Source organism: Delphinus delphis, chromosome 8, assembly GCF_949987515.2.
Source record: "Delphinus delphis chromosome 8, mDelDel1.2, whole genome shotgun sequence".
NCBI classification, from domain to species: Eukaryota; Metazoa; Chordata; class Mammalia; order Artiodactyla; family Delphinidae; genus Delphinus; species Delphinus delphis.
The window spans coordinates 72,187,517-72,195,104 of NC_082690.1; positions in this window are offsets into that span (position 1 = coordinate 72,187,517).

Consider the following 7,588-nt stretch of genomic DNA (forward strand, 5'->3'; position numbering starts at 1 on the left):
TTTGATGTGTATGTGTTTTCACTCTCTGATATTTCTAGTATGTTTCATTGAGGGTCAAGGTTGATCTTGGGGAAAAGAAAACTATGTCTGCAGAAAAGTCAGGTTTTCTAGAGCTTGTTAGGCAAGAAGGCAGTCCTTGCTAGAGTGGTTTCTGAGCACGGTGGAGAGTGCTTCTAACCCTGAAAAAAGTTTCTGACTCATGAGTAGAGATTTCCTGACTCCTTCCCTTTAACAGAGTGAAACAGCTTACAGAGCAAAAGCGTCCAGATTGTGGTGAATGTCCGTTGTCCAATTCTTTAGCTTTTTTATACCCTCCTTAAATAATAATAGTATTTAAAAATACTTTGTGCATCCCAACAGACATTCTCCATCTAACAGTTGTTAATAAAGGAAAATAAGTATTTTTTGGAACAGAAACACCAGGACATGAATTTGGCAATCTCTGATTAGAAGAGAAGTAGCATATTTTATTGTTTTATCATCACTTTTGCCTGGATGATCTGAGTTTTAGTTAAGTTCCTCTCTAAGTACTCTCCCATTTTTCTACTGTTGTATTGACTTTTCCACTATTGTATTTCTAATGCACCTCCTTAATCATTGGAGAGTTTCGAGGGATGTAGAATGTTGTAGCACCATTGTTAGAGGTCTTAAGGTATCATAGCCACCAGCTTCATGGGGCTTATTATCCAGACTTTCAAATGAATTCTCCTCTTCCCTCACAATCCCAAATAATAATCTTTTCTCTAAGGAAGTCTGTTACTAATTAAGATTTAGAGGTGATTTTATTAAAACAGGATTAATTTCCAAAAGGTTTATATAAAAGATAAAATAGAGGCTAAATCTTTTATTTTAAGGACAACAGTTTGAAGCCAGTTAATGCTCAGAGTGACTGTTTCATTCATTTGGAATGTTTCTGGTGACTTCCAGGTAGTTTGGTCTGCCCCTCTCTATCTAGTTTAAGGACCTAAGAATGGAAGGGCCCTGGAGGCTGAAGTACTGTAGCCAAGGGGGAGGAAGGAGCCCCCATCCTGCTGAAGGTGTTTCTTTCTCTGAAGCAGTTAGTGCAGGATCTATTAGCAAATGAAAGTTCTAAGCCCTTGCAACTTTCAAAGTATCCGTCTGTGTACCAATTTATGTAGCCTCTAATTGAAAGATCATATTTGTGGAAGGAATATGTGTTTATATGTAAGCTTGTGCTTAAAACAGGTCTGAAGGGAAGACCATTATTTATCCTGTGTTTTTTGAAAAAAATTGTCTTCTGAAATTAAAACATAAAAAACATTTTTTCATTATTGCTTTTCTTTCTCAGGAAGGAAACCTGTGTTGCATAATCCATATTTAATCCATATTTATTATGTTTTAAAAACCATTTAATAATGATGGTTTATATATCCTATTTTGTCAGAATTTTTTAATTAATCAATTAATTAATTTTTGGCTACGTTGGGTCTTCGTTGCTGTGTGTGGGTTTTCTCTAGTTACGGCGAACTGGGGCTACTCTTCGTTGCAGTGCACCGGCTTCTCATTGCAGTGGCTTCTCTTGTTGCGGAGCATGGGCTCCAGGTGCACAGGCTTCAGAAGTTGTGGCACACGGGCTCAGTAGTTGTGGCTCATGGGCTCTAGAGCGCAGGCTCAGTAGCTGTGGCTCATGGGCTTAGTTGCTCTGCGGCATGTGGGATCCTCCTAGACCAGGGCTCGAACCCTCATCCCCTGCATTGGCAGGTGGACTCTTAACCACTGCGCCACCAGGGAAGCCCTAAGGTCAGAATTTTAAATATCTTTTATTTGTTATTACTAATTCTGGGGGATTTTGAAAAGTTTTCAATTTAAATGAGTTAAAAAAGTAAGCGTTTATAAATATGTGGCCAGACATGTTCTGTTGATTTTAAACTTTGGAAAGAAATTTTATTAGTTTTAAGTATCCTCAGTTTAATTCTTTTTGGCTTATTTAGATACTTTGGACTATTTTTAAAACTACAAATAAATAATTGGATTTCAATTTGATAATTAGGAAGACAGAGAGTTTATACGACTTTGTTATTTTTTTTATTTATTTTTTTTTTTGCGGTACGCGGGCCTCTCACTGTTGTGGCCTGTCCCGCTGCAGAGCACAGGCTCCGGATGCGCAGGCTCAGCGGCCATGGCTCACGGGCCCAGCCGCTCCACGGCATGTGGGATCTTCCCGGACCGGGGCACGAACCCGTGTCCCCTGCATCGGCAGGCGGACTCTCAACCACTGCGCCACCAGGGAAGCCCTATTTTTTTTAATAAATTTATTTTATTTTTATTTTTACTTTTGGCTGCGTTGGGTCTTTGTTGCTGCACGCGGGCTTTCTCTAGTTGTGGTGAGCGGGGGCTACTCTTCATTGCAGTGCACGTTGCAGTGGCTTCTCTTGTTGTGGAGCACAGGCTCTAGACATGCAGGCTTCCGTAGTTGTGGCATGTGGGCTCAGTAGTTGTGGCTCGCAGGCTCAGTAGTTGTGGCTCATGGGCTCTAGAGCACAGGCTCAGTAGTTGTGGTGCATGGGCTTAGTTGCTCTGCGGCATGTGGGATCTTCCCGGACCAGGGCTCGAACCCATGTCCCCTGCATTGGCAGACAGATTCTTAACCACTGGGCCACCAGGGAAGCTCAACTTTGTTATATTTGAATTTGTCTTTTGACTTTATGTTGTAAGAATTCTTCCAGTGCAGTATTTATTGGAAAATATTATTCTAGTCATCATTTGTATAGGTTTATATTTAATTATATTAAATGTAAAATCAGAAAAATATGTAATATTTGTTGTGATTTTCTGGGGAAAAAGACAAATTTGACAATGTTGAAAGAATGAATTGTTTGAAAAACACTCATGTTGCACATTTTGGCTAGAATATTAAAATTTGTAATTTGTACATATCCTACATTGTTATTTTAATAGTATCACTAGCATATTTATTTTCTACACTAGATATTGAGCAAAAACATTTCTTTTGTGCGTGTGTTTCCGGCTATCATGATAAATGCTTATATGCATGTATGTAAATGTAACATGGCTGAGCCTTTTTCTTTTACCTCAGTTTAAGAAAATGCCAAACAGCACAATAACCATAACTAAATTATCTATGGTGTGTTTACTTTGGAGGTGAAATAAGTTCGCTAACAAAAATACTTGAGAATAAACATAATGAGGCAACTTTTATACAGGGAAATATATTTCCACTATTCAAAGTGCTTCATATATTCATAGAAACATTAGAAAATGTAACTCTGCCTAAATAATGCCATACTCTTATAATATAATTTAAGATGTTAAATTCAAATGAAGTGATTTATCATTTCTAAAAACAAACAAACAAACAAGAAACACTAACATTGCAGAGTCATAGAGCCTCAGGGTCTTAGAGATCATTTACCTGGAAGGGACCTCTTCTCCAGCATTTCCTAGTAGACTTTTATCCAGCCCTGCTTCCAGTGATAGGACTGAAGTGGAAATCACAGTAGTTACCAGGCTTGTCTCCAATATTGGAATCACCTAAGAGCTTCAAAAAATACTGATTCCTGTGTCCCACCTCCAGAGATTGTGATTTCATTCTTCTGGAGTGCAGTCTGGGCTATGAAATTTTTAAAAGATCTTCGGGTGATTCTAATGTGCAGACAAGTTTGGGAACTGCTGGTAGATCATGTGGAAAACCAATCAACATTAGAGAATCTACGCTGGGGAGGAAACCTGACTGATGTTATGAAGGCTCTGTAAGCATTTAAATGTCACTTCAGTTACATGCACGCACACACACCAGTGTTTGTAATGTGTAGGAAACATTTCCACTTAAATTCAAGAACCTTTTAATAGCAAGATATCACAGTGACAAAGAATCCATGATAATGGGATAGTGGAAAGTACTGGGGGCTGGGTGTTAGGACCCTGGCTCTGTCATTCTCCAACTATATGATTTTTTTTTCCTCCTAGTGTCTGGAGAAAAAACTCTAAAAGTTCTAGACTGTGAGCTTTTACTAACTTTACTAACTAAAATTTCCTAACTTTTCCATTTGAAAGCATTTCAGATTTGCAAAAAGTATGCAAAAATAGTACAAAGAATTCCCATAAGCCCTTCATCTAGCTTCCCCAAGTGATAACATCTTACAAAGTTATTAAAATCAGGAAATCAACATTAATACAATTTTACTAACTAATCTGCAAATTTTGCCAATTATCCCACTAATACACTTTTTCTAGGCTAAGAACAAATCCAGGATCTCACATTGCATTTAGTTGTGTGTACATGTGTGTGTTTGTTAACTCTGACAAAAAATTATCAAGCCTATCCAAAAAGGTTGCAACAATTGTACAGGTAATTCTAGTATGCCCTTCCCCTAGATATATCAGTTCTTAGCAGCTTGCCACATTTGCCTTCAAGCTTTCTCTCTGTATAATTCAGTTTTTTTACTGAAGCATTTCAGTAAAAAAGTTTTTTTTTTTACTGAAGTTTCAGACATTGTGATCCCTTACTGTAAATATGTGAGTGAGCATCTCCTAAGAACAAGGACATTCTTTTATAATAACCGTCTTATAAAAATTATCCTCTTACCAAATTCAGGAAATTTAACATTGTTACTATGGGCAAAGGATGTGGTCTGCCATTTCAATAAAGAAAGGATGTTGCTACCCTCAAGCCATCAGCCACCATAGCTGCCCACAAGAGTGCACCCTGAGGAGAGCTCAGGATGGAGATAAACAGGATACTAGTCCTTAGAGAGTTGAAGTGCATATCAAAGGCATGATTTCAGTGAGCCCAGATTCTTGCATCTTCCCTTACATAGAAAAGTGCTAAATTCATTAACCTGAGATGTCTGGTTTTCTTTAATTAACGGTAATCTTTTAATGTTCTGACGACCTGTTTTTGTTGTTTTTGTTTTTTTCACAAAAACTCCTATACAGTATATCCTGGTTCCTCCCTTACCTCTTTGGAACAGCCCCTTGGAGCTATGTGAGAGGCTGTCTCCCGGTCTTCAGTCCTCAGTAAGTCCCCTGAATAAAACACAATTCTCGGGCTTCCCTGGTGGCGCAGTGGTTGAGAGTCCGCCTGCCGATGCAAGGGACAGGGGTTCGTGCCCCGGTCCGGGAGGATCCCACGTGCCGCGGAGCGGCTGGGCCCGTGGGCCATGGCAGCTGGGCCTGCGCGTCCGGAGCCTGTGCTCCGCGACGGGAGAGGCCACAGCAGTGAGAGGCCCGCGTACCGCAAAAAAAAAAAAAAAAAACCACATAATTCTCAACTCTTAGGTTATATGTTTTTTTTCAGTTGACATTCTAATACTATTGATCTATTATAACATCTGGTCCATATTCAGATTTCACCAGTTGTCTGAATACTGTCCTTCATAGTAATTTCTTTTTTTTGTCATCTAGGATTTAATCCAGAATCAAGCTTTGCATTTACTTGTCGTGTCTCTTTTATTTCCCTTAAGCTGAAATAGCTCTTCAGCCTTTCTTTGTCTTTCATGACATTGATATTTTTGAAAAGTACAGGCCAGTTATTGAATGGCCCTCAACTTGCATTTGTCTAGATCAGTGTTTCTCAAAGTATGTTCTGTGACTGGTGCTGGTCTATACACCAGTGTCACCCAACAATGAGGGGTCAACATAGAAACTGAAATTAGTTATGCCTTTGAAAATAATTTTATGTCTGTTTTATAATAAAAATGGGAGCTTATATTTTTATGTCTTGATTTCCTTTTTCTAAGAATTCATTTTTGTTGTATTTTATAAAATATCAGTCCCCAAAGGGTTGGATATTTTCTTTAAAAAGGTCCTTTGTCACAGCTACTTTGAGCAGCACTGGTCTAGATGAGCTTTGTGAAGCTAAGGACTGTGCTTTATTCACCTGAATCCATTATATTCAGACCGTACCTGGCAGAGTTCAGTGAATGGTTGCCTGTGGGATGACTTAAAATGGCCATTCCTGGGCTTCCCTGGTGGCGCAGTGGTTGAGAGTCTGCCTGCCGATGCAGGGGACACGGGTTCGTGCCCCGGTCCGGGAAGATTCCACATGCTGCGGAGCGGCTGGGCCCGTGAGCCATGGCCGCTGAGCCTGCGCGTTCGGAGCCTGTGCTCCGCAACGGGAGAGGCCACAGCAGTAAGAGGCCCGCGTACGGCAAAAAAAAAAAAAAAAAAAAAAAAAAAAGCCATTCCTTTATTAGAGACACTTATGCTGAGTTCAAATCTGCCTCTCCATAAATTCTACATAGGAACCTTCCTTCTGCCTTCAAAAACATGCAACATGTCTATGCATATAGTTATGTGTTAGCTTTTCAGAGATTTAAAAACTGATAATAAGTCTTAAAGCCCAGTCTACTCCAAGCAAAAGTAGCTCCATTTCTTTTTTTTTTTTTTTTTTTTGAAGCTCCATTTCTTTTACCATTTGTAGTGATTAGGATTAAGTTTTGCTGAAATAAGAACACCTCAAATAAGAATGGCTTATTGACTTTGTTTCTTATGTTCTGCAAGCTCAGAGGTGTCATTCTAGGGCTGGTAGGGAAGTTTCCCAAATCATCAGGGACCCAGCACCCCTCTATTTTGCTGTCCCATTGTCTCCAATGTGTGACTTTTACACTATGGTCCAAGATGTTTGCTGATGCTCTAGCTATTACATCTGCATTCCTGCCAGCAGATGGAGGAAAGGGTAAAGAGCATATCCCTCCCTTTAAAGACATTTCCCAGAAAGCACACAAAACACTTCCATTTATATTAATTGGGTCAGAACTTGGTCATATGGCCACAGTGAGCTTGTTCTGCAGATAAGGGAGAATGTAAGTATTTGTTTAGTTACTGACAGTACCACTAACTCAAAATTCACTGTGCCAATAAGACTACTCTTTATTGGGATTTGATCCACAGCCCACAGGATACTGTAATTCTTACAACAGTCCTGCAGGGAAGATTTTACGACCTGAATTTTAGAGAAGTGGAAATCGAGGCTGTCGGGGGTAGAGGGGGTGAGGTAACTTGCCTTTTGTCCTGCAAAGAGCAGCTGGTGTAGCTGGCATTTGAGTCCAGTTCTGCCTGTGAGTTTCTGTAGGTTACACTCTTTTTAAAGATGTGAGAAAAATAATTAAATAGGATCAATGAGACTACTGGAATGCAAGATGCTGGAGAAAGAGATATGTGCGTTTATAACAACAGCAAATGCCACTTGTGTTCTGAACTTGGCAGTTTAATTGATTTTAAAGGTGGTCTGGAGATCGTAAAACTTGATCACTGAGCATTTTGTTTTGCTTAAGAGGTCACAAGCCACGTTTTGGTTAGTAAGGGGAAATGGGCTGTTTTCAGACATTTGACTGAAGCATCCTGGAAATATAAATTTAGCTTTAGGTTTCAGTAATATAAGATTTTTTTTTAAAGAAATGTAAGTTGGAGCTGGTAGCAGATGTTCCTATTCTATAAGTTTGCTTTACAACAATATGAAAACACGTGACATTCTTTACAGGTTGAAGGGTTTATTTTTTGTACGTCGGCTGAAAAAATACGCGCATCCTAAAAGTTATGGGTTTTTTTTAACATCTTTATTGGAGTATAATTGCTTTACAATGGTGTGTTAGTTTCTTCTGTATCA